This window comes from Equus caballus, chromosome 23 (assembly GCF_041296265.1).
Source record: "Equus caballus isolate H_3958 breed thoroughbred chromosome 23, TB-T2T, whole genome shotgun sequence".
Taxonomy (NCBI): Eukaryota; Metazoa; Chordata; class Mammalia; order Perissodactyla; family Equidae; genus Equus; species Equus caballus.
Genome location: NC_091706.1, coordinates 63398781 through 63415460, shown reverse-complemented (window position 1 = coordinate 63415460; position 16680 = coordinate 63398781). Strand labels below are relative to the sequence as shown.

At 38.0% G+C, this 16680-nt stretch overlaps 1 protein-coding gene across 6 annotated transcripts in view; it reads right to left on the bottom strand.

Moving 5' to 3' along the window:
* Positions 1-16376, bottom strand: part of UBAP1 (ubiquitin associated protein 1) — a 57204-nt gene extending 40828 nt beyond the window's left edge. The window contains exons 1-2 of one of the 6 annotated variants that reach the window (XM_070248782.1): positions 16125-16363; positions 14159-14300 (exon numbers count right to left, since the gene is read on the bottom strand). The gene's annotated coding sequence lies outside the window, so the exon portion shown is untranslated. Of the gene's footprint in view, positions 1-14158; positions 14301-15765; positions 16037-16124 lie in introns of those variants that run through there. The other 5 variants (XM_070248783.1, XM_001499590.6, XM_014735513.3 and 2 more) reach the window with 5 other exon arrangements.
* Positions 16377-16680: the final 304 nt, after the last annotated feature.

The following is a 16680-nucleotide window of genomic DNA, read 5'->3' as shown; positions in this document are numbered from 1 at the left end:
CCAAGGTTTGGGCCAGAGCAATTAGGCAAGAAAAGAAACAGTACCCACATTGTAAAGGAAGAAGTGAAACACTCACTGCAGATGACATGATTCTGTAAATAGAAAATCCTAAAAAATCCATCAGAAAACTCTCAGAAATAATGAACAACTACAGCAAAGTTGCAGGGCACAAAATCAACTGACAAAAATTACTTGCATTCTTATACTCTAATAATGAACTAGAAAGAGAAGTCAAGAATACAATCCCATTTACAATCGCAAAAAAATACCTTGGAACAAATTTAACCAAGGAGGTGCAAGACCCACACAATGAAAACTATAAGACATTATTAAAAGACATCGAAGATGGCATAAAGAAATGGAAAGATATTCCATGCACATAGATTGGAAAAATAAACATAGCCAAAATGTCCATATTACCTAAAGCAATCTACAAATTCAATGCAATCTCAATCAGAATCCCAAAGACATTCTTCACAGAAACAGAACAAAGAATCCTAAAATGTACAGGGAACAACAAAAGACCCTGAATAGTGAAGGCAATCCTGAGAAACAAAAGCACAAAGCTGGAGGCATCACAATCCCTGACTTCAAAACATACTACAAAGCTATAGTAATCAAAACAGTATGGTGCTGACACAAAAAGAGACACACAGATCAATGGAACAGAATTGAAAGCACAGAAATAAAACCACACATCTATGGACAGCTAATCTTCAACAAAGGAGCCAATAACATACAATGGAGAAAGCAAAGTTTCTTCAATAAATGGTACTGGGAAAACTAGACAGCCACATGCAAAAGGATGAAAGCAGACCATTATCTTACACCACACACAAGAAATTAGCTCAAAAAGGATTAAACACTTGAAGGTGAGATGTGAAACCATAAAACTCCTAGAAGAAAATATAGGCAGTACACTCTTTGACAGTGTTCTTAGCAGCATCTTTTCAAACACCATGTCTACTCAGGCATGGGAAACAAAAGAAAAAATAAACAAATGGGGCTACATCAGACTAAAGAGCTTCTGCAAGGCAAAAGAAATCAGGAACAAAATGAAAAGATTACCCACCAACTGGGAGAAGATATTTACAAATCATATGTCCATCAAGGGGTTAATCTCCAAAATATATAAAGAACTCATACAACTCAACAACAAAAGGAAAAACAATCTGATTAAAAAATGACCAGAGAACAGGAACATTTTTACAAAGAAGATATACAGATGGCCAACAGGCACATGAAAAGATGTTCAACATCACTAATGATTAGGGAAATACAAATCAAAACTACACCTTACACCTGTTAGGATAGCTATAATCACCAAGACAAAAAAATAACAAATATCAGAGAGGATGTGGAGAAAAGGAAACCTCCTCACACTGCTAGTGGGAATGCAAATTGGTGCAGCCACTATGGAAAACAGTATGGAGGTTTCTCAAAAAATTAAAAATAGAAATGCCATACGATCCAGCTATCCCACTACTGAAGTTGACAACTGAAAGACTTATGCACCCCTATGTTCACTGCAGCATGATTCACAATAGCCAAGATGTGGAAGCAACCCAAGTGCCCATCAACTGATGCATGTATAAAGATGATGTAGTATATGTATACAATGGAATACTACTCAGTCATAAAAAAAGGACAAAATCATCCTATTTGCAACAACATAGATGGACCTTGAGAGTATTATGTTAAGTAAAATAAGCCAGAGAAAGACAAACACCACATGATTTCACCCATACGTGGAAGATAAACACACGGACAAAGAGATTAGTAGATTAGTGGTAACCAGCTGGGGGGGGGGGTGAAAGGGGTAAAGGGGCACATGTATATGGTGACAGATAAAAATTAGACTGTGGTGAGTACGATGCAGTCTACACATAATACTGATAAATAATAATGTACACCTGAAATTTCACAATGTTATAAACCACTATGACCTCAAGAAGATAATATAAAGACAAAAATAAAAAATAAAATGGAAAATCAAAATAAATAATAAAAAATAAAATTGAGTTTGTTGAGAAAGAAAAAATAAATAAAAGCAAACAGAGTCTAAAGGACATGTGGGACACCATTAAGTATATCAACATACACATTACAGGAGTCCCAAAAGAAGAGAGAAAGGGGCAGAAATATTATTTTAAGAAGTAAAGATCAAAACCTTCCCAGATTTGACAAAAGCCATGAATCTACAAATTCAAGAAGCTCAATGAACTCCAAGTAGGATAAACTCAAAGAGATTCACACCAAGACACAATATAACCAAACTGTTGAAAAACAAAGACAAAGAAAGAATCTTTAAAAGCAAGGGAAGCAACCCATCATATAGAAGAGATCATCAATAAGATTAACAGCCAATTTCTAATCAGAAACCATGGAAGACAGTGGGATGACATATTTAAAGTGCTGAAAGAAAAAACTGTCAACTAAGAATTCTATATCTATGGGGCTGGCCCCGTAGCTGAGTGGTTAAGTCCACGTGCTCCGCTGCAGGCAGCCCAGTGTTTCATTGGTTCGAATCGTGGGCGCAGACATGGCACTGCTCATCAAACCACGCTGAGGCAGCGTCCCACATGCCACAACTAGGACTCACAACGAAGAATATACAACTATGTACTTGGGGGCTTTGGGGAGAAAAAGGAAAAAAATAAAATCTTTAAAAAAAAAAAAAGAATTCTGTATCTGGGAAAAACTGTCCTTCAAAAATGAGAGAGAAATTAAGACATTCCTAGATAATTAAAAGCTGAGGGAGTTTGTTGCTGCAAGACCTACCCTACAAGAAATGCTAAATGAAGTCCTTTAGGCTGAAATGGCAGGACACTAGACAGTAACTCAAATCCATAGAAAGAAATAAAGATCTCCAGTAAGGGTAACTGGGCAAACATAAAAGCCAGTATTGTGTTTCTGGTTTCCAACTTCAGTTTTTACTTCCTACAAGATTTAAAAGACAAATGCATAAAAATTATTATATAAATCTATGTTATTGTCTTTCTATGTCTGGCTTATTTTCACTTAGCATAATGCCCTTGAGGTTCATCCATGTTGTATATAAAGTTGTAATTCATGACAACATTAAAAAGGGGTAGGATAGAACTGTATAGGAGCAGAGTCTTTGTATAATATTGAAGTTAAGTTGGTATCAGTTCAAACTAGACTGTTAGAAATTTAAGATGTTAATTGTAATCTCCAAGAGGTAATCCAAGAGAATACTCAAGAGAAATGAAAACATCTGTCCACACAAAAACTTGTACACAATGGAGAAACAACCCAAATGTCCATCAACTAACAAATGGTAAAATAAAATACAGTATATCCACACAACAGAGCATTATTTGGCAAAAAAAAAAAAAAAAAAGGCATGGTTGAACCCAAAAAACATTACGCTAAATGAAAGAAGCCAGTCAAAAAAGACTACATATTACATGTTTCCCATTTATATGAAATGTCAAGAACAGGCAAATCCAGAGACAGAATGTAGATCAGTAGTTGCTAGGAGCTGGGTGGAGACAGAAATGGGGAGTGAATGCTAATGGGCATGAGAATTGTTTTTGGGGTACTGAAAATATTCTGGGAACTTTTCAATAGATTGTGGTGGTGGTTTCACCACTCTGTAAAAATACTGTACACTTTTAATGGTTGAATTTTGTGGTATGCGAAATATATTTTAATAAAGCTATTTTAAAAATCCAGTCCTAAATACAGAAGAAGACAGAAGGCAGAAAAAAACTGCTATGGTGAAAGTGTTTCAAGCTCAGGATCAATGGTTTCAAGCAGTTCCCAAATTTGTTTAATAGGAGTTTCAAGAGAGAACTGAGAGAATGGAAAGGAAGAAGTAAAACTCCAAGAGCTGAATAAATATACAACACAGTCTTGAAACCAAAAGAGCTGAGTACCAAGCAGAATGCACTGGTAAAAACTGAAACCTAAACACATCACGCAAATTTAAATCATCACCATATTTATTATTTATTTGTTTGTTTGTTTGTTTGTTTGTTTTTGAGGAAGATTAGCCCTAAGCTAACATCTGCTGCCAATCCTCCTTTTTCTGCTGAGGAAGACTGACCCTGAGCTAACATCCATGCCCCTCTTACTCTACTTTATACATGGGACGCCTGCCACAGCATGCTTGCCAAGCAGTGCCATGTCTGCACCCAGGATCCGAACCAGCGAACCCTGGGCCACTGAAGTGGAATGTGTGCCCTTAACCACTGCACCACTGGGATGGCCCCTAAATCATCACGAGATTTTTAAAAACCTAAACAACAAATAGCTTCTAGATAGAAAGCGGTTATCTACAAAGGAAAGAGAATAAAACTAGCTTCAAGAACTCTCATTATCAACAACAGATGATAAACTATGGAGTAATTATCTTCAAAATCTAATGAAAAATAGTTTTAAAACTAGAATCCTAGTATCCAAATGAAGGAGCAAGATAAGAACATTTCAACATCCAAAGACTCTGAAAAATTCCCTATCCACTGATCCCTCTCTGAAAGAATAATTCAAAGACAAAGTCTAGGAAAGCATAAGATTAAAGCATGGGAAATGGAAGACATAAGAAAAAGAAGAGCAAATAAAGCAGTAAAATATATCTAGTCCAAGGTAACTGGTAACATATGATGTAAAAGTAAATAAGTGATCAAGAACTAAAATCCCAGATGGCCTGAAAACGGGAGAGGGCTGGAAGAGAGAGGCAGAAATAAAACAAACTTGTCTTATTGTAGAGAGAGGAGGATACAGATACTAGAGATCATATACACAGCACAGATAGAAAGATTTTATGTATAAAAATTTACACATAAAAATTTTAATGGTAAACACCAGACAAAAAGGAAGAGAATGAGCAACTTTCAAACTATTAGAGCAAAGATGTCAAAGAAAATTCAATCAAAAGGAAGAAAGAGATTTTTAAAAAGAAGAAGGAGGGTAAACAGAAAACATAGAATAAGGAAGAGTAAATCCAAATATATCTCTAATTACTCCCCCTATTCAAAGGCCAATTCTCAGCCTGGGTTTAAAAAAAGAAAAAGCATAAAAGACAAGCCTTCTAGGAAATGGGAAGCTAGAACAGGAAATGTTATAGAAAAGATATGTGTGTTTAAAGTCCAGGAAACAAAATCAGCAATGGCTTCCCTTCCTCTGAAAATTATCAATTAATACATTATGCTTCAGATTATTACACATAGCAATCAACATAATAAAATTACTGGCACTTGTGATAAGAACTCTATCTAAAACTGAAGGTATATACAATACATAAACAAAATACTGTCCTTTTCTATTTTACAACTGAGAAATCTCAATATGAAATGATTTCTAATAAAGGACACAAAAAGTACATGGCAGGTCTTTTGACTAAAGTCAAATTGCTTTACAGGTATCTATCAAAACAGGTTGTAGGGGCCAGCTCGGTGGCCGAGTGGTTGGGGTTCCATGAGCTCCAATTCAGCAGCCCGAGTTCACAAGTTCAGATCCCAGGTGCAGACCTACTTCACTTATCAGCCATGCTGTGGAGGCATCCCACATACAAAGTAGAGGAAGACTGGGACATACATTAGCTCAGGGCTAATCTTCCTCAAGCAAAAAGAAAAAAGGAGGTTTAGCAATGGATGTTAGCTCAGGGGGAATCTTCCTCTCACACACACACACACACACAAAAACGAGTTGTAATTAATCTCTCTGATAAAAAAACAACATATTCTTCTTACCAATAAAAACAAAGATTAATAATAAAAGAAATTAAATTAAATGTTACTATGGAACAAACCTAAAGGTGGTTATTATAAAGATTAAATAAGATAACGTAAGCACTAGTTATTCACCAGCACCTCCCCTCCTTCCTAAATCTATTTTAGTAAGGGTAGTTCCCCAATTCAACAGTCTATACTTACTCTAAAGAACAGAGAAAACTGGTACGAAAAGACCATCACCTATAGTAAGAAACACGTTTATTTTTACATTGATTTACAAGTGAATATCTGACAATCAAAGAAAAAACCTTCTATAAAGGTTAAAGATATAATTTTAGCATACATATATACTAAATCTTTTGAAACTCCCCTGGAAAATAACCAAAACTCTACCACCCTCTGAAGAATAAAAATGTATTCCAGTAAGTCTCTCCTCCCACTATCACATAAAGTTCAGAAAAGTTTTAAAAAGCATGAGAATATATGTGGCCAGTCCAGTGGCATAGCAGTTAAGTTCACACGCTCCGCTTCAGCAGCTCAGGGTTTCGCCGGTTCAGATCCTGGGCGTGGACACGTCACTGCTCATTAGGCCACGTTGAGGCAGCATCCCACACACCACAACTAGAAGGACCCACAACTAAAATATACAACTATATATTGGGGAGAAAAAGCAGAAAAAAAGAAACAGAAAAGAAAATCACAGCACATTACAATACTTCAACACAGTAAACTCAATTAAAAAATGGGCAAAATATCTGAACAGACATTTCTAAAAAGAAGATATACAGATGGCCAACAGGCACATGAAAAGATGTTCAACATCATTAACTATCAGGGAAACTCAAATCAAAACTACAATGAGATATCGCCTCATGACCATCAGAATAGCTGTAATCAACAAGACAGGAAATAATGTGTTGGAGACGATGTGGAGAGAAGGGAACCCTTGTACGCTGCTGGTGGGAGCTCAAACTGGTGCAGCCACTATGGAAAACAGTATGGAAATTCATCAAAAAATTAAGAATAGAACTACCATGAAATCCAGCTATTCCACTGCTGAGTATTTATGCAAAGAACACAAAAAGAGAATACGTAAAGATACATGCACCTCTATGCTCATCATAGCATTATTCACAACAGCCAAGACTCGGAAGCAACCTAAATGGCCATCAAGGGACGAATGAATAAAGAAAATAAGGTATATATACAGAATGGAATACCACTCACCCATAAGAAAGGATGGTATCTGGCCACTTGTGACAACATGGATGGACCTTGAGGGTATTAATGCTAAGTGAAATAAGTCAGAGGGAGAAAGTTATACCACACGATCTCACTTTATAAGTAGAAGGTTAAAAAAACAACAAACAACCACATAGAGACAGAGATTGGACTGGTGGTTACCAGAGGGGAATGGGGGAGGTAGGAGGGCAAAAGGAATGACTAGGCACGTGTGTGTGGTGATGGACTATAATTAGTCTTTGAGTGGTGAGCATTATATAATCCACACAGGAATCAAAATATAATGATGTACATGTGAAATTTATATAATGTTATAAACCAAAAACAAAAAGAAAGAAAATTGATAAACCCCTAAGCAAGGCTCATTAGCAAAAAACAAAAAATCAAAAGAAAAACAAAACTAGTGATATCAGGAATAAAAGAGGGAACACCACTACAGATCTTATGATAATACTATAAAATAGCACAAGAGAATACTATATAGAAACAATTTTATACCAAAAATTCAGCACTTTAGATTAAATGAACCAATTTCTTGAAAAACACAAACTACCAAAGATCAGTCAAAAAGAAATGAACAGGGGCTGGCCCCGTGGCCAAGCGGTTAAGTTTGTGCGCTCCGCTTCAGCTGCCCAGGGTTTCGGCAGCCCAGGGTTTCCCCCAGTTCGAATCCTGGGCACGGACATGGCACTGCTCATCAAGCCACGCTGAGGCAGCGTCCCACACGCCACAACTAGAAGGAACCACAACTAAAAATACACAACTATGTACCAGGGGGCTTTGGGGAGAAAAGGGAAAAATAAAATCTTTAAAAAAAAAAAAAAGAATTAGCATAATGACAAAACTTCACAACTTTTTTTTTTTTTTTTTGAGGAAGATTAGCTCTGAGCTAACTACTGCCAATCCTCCTCTTTTTGCTGAGGAAGACAACCCTGAGCTAACATTCATGCCCATCTTCCTCCATTTTATATGTGGGACGCCTACCATAGCATGGCTTGCCAAGCGGTGCCATGTCCACGCCCGGGATCCGAACCAGTGTACCCTGGGCTGCCGAGAAGCGGAACGTGCGCACTTAACCACTGAGCCACTGGGCCAGCCCCAAAACTTCACAATTTCTAATTAAATAATTGATCCAAGTAAGTATCATCAATGGATGCTAAACTATTAGGTAAAGATTCATAGGAAACTTTAAAATGGAAGGATCTGGCTGACACCATCTGAACACAACTAGAATCACTAAAAGTGGGACAACCATTCAGTACTATCTCCTGATGTGATGCATGAGGAAGTACACAGCACCACCTATGTGATGCTACTCCCACCACCCACCACCACCCAAACAAAAACCATGAACTAAACCAAACTTCTAACCACTAGTTTACAAGAAATAGAGAAGCAAGTGAAGACAATACAAGAACACACAAGACAATCCTGAATGTGGGATACCTACAGGACAAATGGCCTGATTTCCCCAATGAATCAGTAACATGAAAAGGGCGTACTTATCATAAAAGTGACTTAGGAGACATGAAAATCAAGTAAGTGGTCGGTATGGACCTCACTTGAATTGTGAACGGAACAAACCAACTGTAAAGTGACATTTTTAAGACAACAAGAGAAATTTTAATATGGATGGTATTAGACTATATTAAGGAATTACTAATGATTGTTAGATGTGATAATAGCATGGTGGTTTATGTTTTCAAAAGAAAGCACTATCAGAGGTGCACAATAATGTATTCACAGGAATGTTTGAGATTTGCTTTAAAATACTTCAGGCACTTCCTCACTCCCAAAAAAAGCAGGAGAAAAGAGTTGAAAAAGAGATCAGTCAAATGCTGATTTTTGTGAAAGCTGGGAAGCTGGGCAATAACGTACATGGGAGTTCATTACACTACTCTCTCTGCTCTCTGTTATGTCTTAAAATTTCCATGAAACATCTAAAAAACAGAAGTCTAAGAGATTAAAAAAAAATAAAAAACCAACCCCAAACCAATAAGTAGTCTTAATTGGATCTAAAACTGAACAAATCATCTTGTATGATAAAGAATTTGGCTGGCCTTGGTCTCCTGTTCTGGGAAGTATCTTCTAAATCGTTGGAATTTCCTGAATGATAGGAGTATCATTGTTCTTCATGGTGGGCTCCTCAGACCACACCTGATGGTTTATGCTAAAGAGTTTACTCATCGTGAGCCCCCAGATAATTTATGCTAACAATATTACTTAGGACGGAGGTTGGCCATACCAGAAAGACCAATCATGTGATTACAGGGTTGGGGCTTTAAGCCATGAAATATGTTCAACCTTCAGGAAGGAAAGGAGGACCAGGGATCGAATTCAACCTTGTGGTCATGATTCAATGAATAATGCCTATCTAATGAAAACCCAGTAAAATCAACTCTGGACACTGAAGCTCAGGTGAGCTTCCCTGGTTAATAATACTTTGCATATTGTAACACAACAATGTGCCAGGAGGGTGACATGTCTTGACTCCACGGGGAGAGGACTCAGAGGCTTCAAGTCTGGGACCTTCCTGGACTTCACTCTATCCATCTCTTCTTTTGGCTCGTCCTAATTTATATCCTTTTTGCTATGATAAAACTGTAATCTAAGTATAGCACTTTCCTGAGTTCCGTGCGTCATTCTAGCAAATTATCGAACCTGAGGGCAGAGTGGGAACCCTCAAATTTGTAGCCAGTTGTTACAGACATGCGGGTGGCCTGGAAATCCTCAAGCTTGTGGCTGATGTCTGAAGGGAGGGCAGGCTTCTGAATGACTATGCCCTTAATCTGTGTAGTTTGGCCTATTTCTGGATACTTAGTGTCAGAATTGCATTGCGAATCTGTGAAAGACATTCAGAATCTTACTACTCAAAGTATGGTTCTTGGACCATCATCATGACAAAACCTGAGAGCTTGTTAGAAATGCAAAATCTTAAGCCTACTCAGAACTACTAAATCAGAATCTACATTTTACCAAGATCTCCAGGTCATCTATATACGCTAAAATCTGAGAATCACTGATCTACAATACCAGAGCCAACAGAACTGTCTGCAGTGATGAGAACGTTTTATATCTGCACTGTTTATGTGGCTACCAAATAGGACAGGACAGATCTATAACATCTCCAGTTAGACCTGTGCCTAAATACAATTTCTTACAATAGTAAATAAAATAAGCCTCCATTACCCTAACATGTACACTCTTTCACTAAGTATAGTGCCAGTAACACACAGACCAAAAACAGAATTTTTTTTCATTTTTACAAAGACTCAACAACTCAAAAAGTATAGCAGCCTAGGGTCATTTGGAATAAGCCCTACACACCTTATTACTGACTGCATTACAGAAGATATATTTATAAAAGATTCTCATTTAATAATCTGCCAACAATTTTATTTAATACGGTCTCTCAAAGGGGTAGTGTTCAGTTATTTTGAAATTCTGTTTATGTAAACACCTAGATCTGTGCATGAGCTGGATAAGTGAAGTACTACTATAAAAAGTATCTAGTAAAAGGGTAAAGTTAGATTCCCTATTAAATTACAAAAACTAGCCAGACTTTCCTGCTCCAAAAAATGGATGGGGACAGGATATAAACAATTCAAGATCTTCAGTGATTTTTTTTAAGTATTTTCAGAACAAAATTTGTGGTAGGTTGGTTTATTTGCTTCCTACTGTTAGAATCACTAGAAAATATAGTAACCGTTGATAGAAGAAATTAAACACTTTCAATTTTGAGACTTCACAAGCTACCCCTGAAGTCCACTTCAATTGGTAATTTGTAATTCGGCTGACATTTGACTTTGAATTCCACCCATAGAAGGGAATCAATTCTCTTATAAGGAGTGGTGTAAGGTACAATAATCTACCAGAAGAAAGAAATGGGGAAGTTACTGCCCATATAACTTCACCACCAAACTGCAAAAGGAAATGTTAACACTTCCAAACTATAAGAAGATGTTAGGATAAGGAAGATTCCATTCTTACCAATGAGGGGAGAAATGAGGAGGAGGATGCAAACCCTGCCTGGGATCAAGACCATGATGATGGGATGCAGCACAAGACAAGAAAAGCCAGCCTAAACTTGAGTCTCCATTGGGTTATTAAAGGAAGCTGGAAATAGGCCAGCCAGGAATAACAAACAGAAAAAGACTAGGAGTTAAAGGTATCTGAAGACTGAGTTTAGCATACAAATCTCTAACTTTGTTGCTCTCTTCTAGACATACACCCATCAAATCTGATGGTAACTAAACATTTTCCGTGATACTTTTCTGTATGTTATGAGGGACAGTCTACCCTATAGTAGCTATGCAAGGATTCTCAAAGATCTACAGACATACCTTTCATAAATATCAAGGGTGTACTGCAAATCACTATACAGTATTTGCAGTATATTTCGAGTCTGGTGGATGTTTTATATTTCAACGTGATGTTTGCCAGGACTAAATATCCAACTCCTTAGAAGAAAAATTCCTAAAGTCCCTAGTCTTCTGATGGGGGCAGGGAATGTTTTTAGGAGGCTTTAATACACAACAGAGAAAATCTAATGCCGCCAAGATTTTTATATATATAACTTAAGAAATAAGGATTTAATGGTGGATAGAAGCCACACAAGTCCAAGGAACTGGGCAGAGAGTTTAAAAAACAAAGTAAAACAGAAAAACTATATATTCCCTCACATATTTTCTAGTTGACTTGAAATGTTTCATCATAACTTTAAATAGATGTAATTTCTCCAATATTGAGAATAGTTACTTCATTCTTTTAAATGTATCTAATAGAATTTAAATATCATAAACATGTGATACCCACCCTAAAAAAAAATACACGAACAAGCTGTTAACTAGGAAAATTTACATATTTCTCTTTTTCACTTGATCATGTAATTATGTTCCACAGAATTGTATCCCAATTACATAAAATTGTGGACTTGAAAATAAACTCCTAAAACATTTCCACATCAGCCCTTCCACAATTCACAATTATTCTTGATAAAGCCCAACACTGTAAGAAGTGGACATCAAAAAATCTTTCTGAACATAATTTAGTAGAAATGCTAACAGCTTAGACTGAGCGCCTCATTATAAATTGTATATAATACTGTCCACACAAGTCTCTGTCAAACCACATTATTAACATTCAGTAAAATGCAAACCTCATTCATAAATCTGTTGGTTTCCTAGTTTCAAAAAATATATTTAACCTGTGTATAAGGCACAATTCAAGTTGCTTTTAAAACCCTCTGGCCCTATAACCAGAAAGACAATAGGAAAGAGACTCCTGAGACGTTTGCCTTTCTAATCAAGCAAATACTGGGACTAAACGTCTGGTTAGATGCCACATTACAGATAGATATACTATTGTATTTATTAAAACACCATGCCTAGCAGAAGAGAAGGATTTCATAAATATGACACAAAAAGCACAAACCATAAAAGAAAAGACATAATTAAAATTACAAACTTTTCTCATCAAAAGACTGAAGAGATGAAAAACAAGTCACAAATTGGGAGAGGATATTTGCAACCCATGAATTAACAAATCACTAGTATTAACTAGTATATAAAGAACTCTTAAAATAATCAGAAAAAGAGAACTCAAAAATAGTCAAAGACCTTGAATATACACTTCACAGAAGCACAAACAACCAATGAATGTATGAAAAGATGCTCAACTTCAGGAAATGCTAATAAAAACACAATAGATACCATTTCAAACCACTGGATTAGGAAGAAAAATTAAAAGTCTGACAATATCAAGTGTTGGGGAGGAAGTGAAGCAACCAAAACACACTGCTGGCTCTTGACTCAGTAACCACAAGATTCACAATTATCATGAGCCAATTCAGTGACTCAAACTCTGGAAGTGTTTGGTAAGCATTAAGCAACTGACAATGACCAATCCAGAATTCTGAGAACACACGTGCATTACTCCAAATACAAATTTTAGCCCTTAATGAACTGTGTCCAATCTGACTCAGCAATACAAATAAGAGCACTTTTAGTCCCTTATCCAGTTTATCCAGTTAATTTTGTTAAGTACAAAATAGTCCGTATTCTAGGAGGAAATGAATACCTGATGACAACATAAGTGACTAACATTTTAATGAACTATTTCTCATTCCAGTTACACTACTATTTCAATGAGAATAAGCAGTTAAAGATGGCATTACTTTAAAACTAGTGCTTATACTTTAAGTCTACTTGATAGGAATTGGGATGGCCCTGTGACAAATTGCAGCATGGGCACTGACGTTGGACAAATCTGAGTTCAAATTCCGACTCCACCATTTTATAGCTGTAACCTTAGGTAAATTATTCAACATCTTTGATCCTCAGTTTCCTCAACACATAAAAAGCAAGCACTTAACAACCTGCCCACCTAATCAAATTGTAAGGATTAAGTGAGATTACGTAAAATGCTTAACAGTGTCCTAGCTCATTAGCATAGGCCCAGTGTTGGCACCTTTCCCTTTGTAAATTTTGCTACCATCACCTAAAATTTTTAAAGTCTCAAATTATAACTCTCGGGGCCAGCCCCATGGCTAAGAGGTTAAGTTCACGTGCTCCGCTTCAGCGGCCCAGGGTTTCACCAGTTTGGATCCTGGGCGCGGACACGGCACCGCTCAGCAGTCCATGCTGAGGTGGCATCCCACATGCCACCATTAGAAGGACCCACAACTATAATATGTAACCATGTAGTGGGGGGATTTGGGGAGAAAAAGCAGGAAAAAAAAAAGAAGATTGGCAACAGCTGTTAGCTCAGGTGCCAATCTTTAAAAAAAAATCATAACTCTGAATTCATAAGAAAATATTACTCTTACATTCAAATTATTTCCCAATATTACAAGAAACTGTGTGCCACAGGTCAGAAGAGCAACACCTGCTTACTTCCTTCTCTAACTAAAAGGCTCTTTCCTATAAGAAATTAGACTCTGGAAAAGAGGACAGATTTTCACTTAGCTTTTGTGATACAGAAGCAGGGATTTCCACCCTCTGTGGGAAACTTAAACACAGTTGATTTCTAAGATTCAACTCAAGGTGTTTTCGATTCTAAGAAAAAGTTTATTTAATAATTTAACGTATTGCATACTACCTTTTGCATTTCTTGAGAAAGATTATCTAAAGAAAATTACTTGATTAATGAATTGATGTTTTGTTGGGGGTTTTTCTGGTTAGTCTGTGGGAAAAGAGTTTACACTTAAAATGACCTACATTTGTGGGCTGGCCCCGTGGCCGAGTGGTTAAGCTCGTGTGCTCCGCTGCAGGCGGCCCAGTGTTTCGTTGGTTCGAATCCTGGGCGCAGACATGGCACTGCTCATCAAACCACGCTGATGCAGCGTCCCACATGCCACAACTAGAAGGACCCACAACAAAGAATATACAATTATGTACTGGGGGTCTTTGGGGAGAAAAAGGAAAAAAAATAAAATATTTTTTTAAAAAATGACCTACATTTGAAAAATCTCAACACATTCAACAATTAGAGAACAAGAGAAGTTTATAATACTGGCATCTACACTCATGATAAAACATCTACAATGCTGAAGCTACTGGGACAGAACTTTAGTCACTGAATTAAACTTCAGGAATCCTCATTTTAAATACCTTACCGTAGTCAAGACACAAAAGAAAAGACGCATGAGATAAAGTGACATCTGCCAGTCTAAGAAATGTGAACTAATAACCATTGATGAGAATCATCTATAGACGTAATATCATATCAGGATACTGTTATTGTCTTCTTCAAAATCAAAATGAAACGTGAAATCTTTCAGATACATATAAAATATATCATGACGAGGTAATGAGTCAGACTAAACGAAATAAAAATTCAGGAAGTTCTTATATTCACATACTTCAATTTTCTTCCTTTTTCTTCGTTTCTAAAATAGGCTACAGCAAGTAAGTAAGTTACCTGCTGGACAGTCATAGAGATGTTCACTAAAGAAACATGAATTTTCCCATTTCCACAATTATAATCACTTATTAATGCAACACACAATAGGCATTCAATAAATGCTGAATAAATAAGTAACAGAATGAATAAGACGGATTAGAAAAAACAATTTAATTTACAAAAAATTCCTCTTAAGAAATAAGTTAATGCAGAAAATGTACTTCTTTTAGACTTTTGACATTTCACATTCTTGGCTATAATACAGAAACTTTCAGTTTAACCAGTTTGGGACATTCTAGAAAGAGATAGCTATCACTAAAGACTAAGAGCTCTGTTTTTCCCACCATCAAATCCGACAAAATTCTAAAGAGAAACATCCATCATATCTATCCAAATTCTCAAATACTAATAATTAGACTGAGGAAAGAAAGAAAACACGTGTAAGTTGGATTAGAACAGAACATATTTAATAGTTAACTAAATTACCAAATCTGCATTCGCAACACTCTATTGGTGTCTTAAAACGCTCAAAATTTTATTTTAGTTTAATATAAAAGGTATTTTTATGCCCAGCCATACTTTTAAAAGAGGCTAGCCTAGAAACAAGTACACATGGCGACAACACAAAGGTCAGAGATCGCTGATACAGATCAAATAAGTGAACTATAACTTGACGTTCCACAAGAAACATTTGGGGCTTTTTCTGAGGCCCAGGTGGATTGTACAGGTAAGTCTCCACCCAAGAAACAAATAAAAGAGGTAAGATAAACATATCTGGAGAAGACTGGACAATGTCAAAGATATCCCCAAAGATCACTCATGCGGCTCTGGTCTCCTCCCTTTCTCCCTAATCTCACCGCCTCAGGGAAAACTAAATCTGCACCTCACGTCCCCAGCTCACCCTCAACCCCCCATTACTCACCTTCTTTACTAAAACCAGGGTCCCCCTCTCGGACATCCTCTAGTTCCCTCCAGCAAGATATCTCCTGCGCCTATCTTCCCTCAGAGTATTAGTCTCCTTAATCCGAACCCATTTTCCGCATCCCGTCTACCCTCCGCCCCTTCAACTCTGGTCCCCTCACTCCGACCGTTCTCCCAGAATCCTCCCCAAGTCACCGATCTGTGGCCCCTACTCCCTCCCACTCCCTCAGCCACAGCTCCTTTCATCCGACCCAGCCTCCAGCCTCTTCCCCGGGTTCCCTCCCCCATCCGTAGCCCGGTACCGGCCTCCTCCCCCAACTCCGCCCCTCTCCCCCCTCCCAGAGTGGGAGACCCCCTTACCTGAACGCCGCTGCCGTCCCAGAAGCTGAAAGGTGCTGGCGCCGGCCGGCCTCCCAGGTTCGGTCCCCGCTGAGCTCCTGACGGCCCCTAGGGAAAGCGAACGCCACCACCTTCAACTCTGCCCACCCCGGGCCAAGCCGTCACAGTCACCCTAACCACCGGCAGTATCACAGCCGCCATGTTGAAACCCCACTTCCCTCCTCCTTCCCCTCACTACTCCGCCCCTTTGGGCGTCTGACGTCACGGCGCAGCGCTCCACCCCCCCAGGCCAATGGGAGGAGCCGACGGTGACGTAAACTAATCTCTTCTAGAGCTCGACAGCTCTCGTTGCCCCGAGTGTTGCCATTGGAGTGGGTGGACCCTGCTGACCCAAAGGGAAGAAGGAAAGGAGCAGATCACAGAGAGGGTAGGGCGTAGGGGTTGGAGAAGCGGCCAAGGAGGGAACCTGAGAGCCTTGAATCGCGAAGGGACGCACAAAGATTTACCGACGAGACCTGCTTGGGAATCAGGATGCCTGGCTTCTGGTCCCGGGTCAGTGACTTGGTACAAGTCCTAC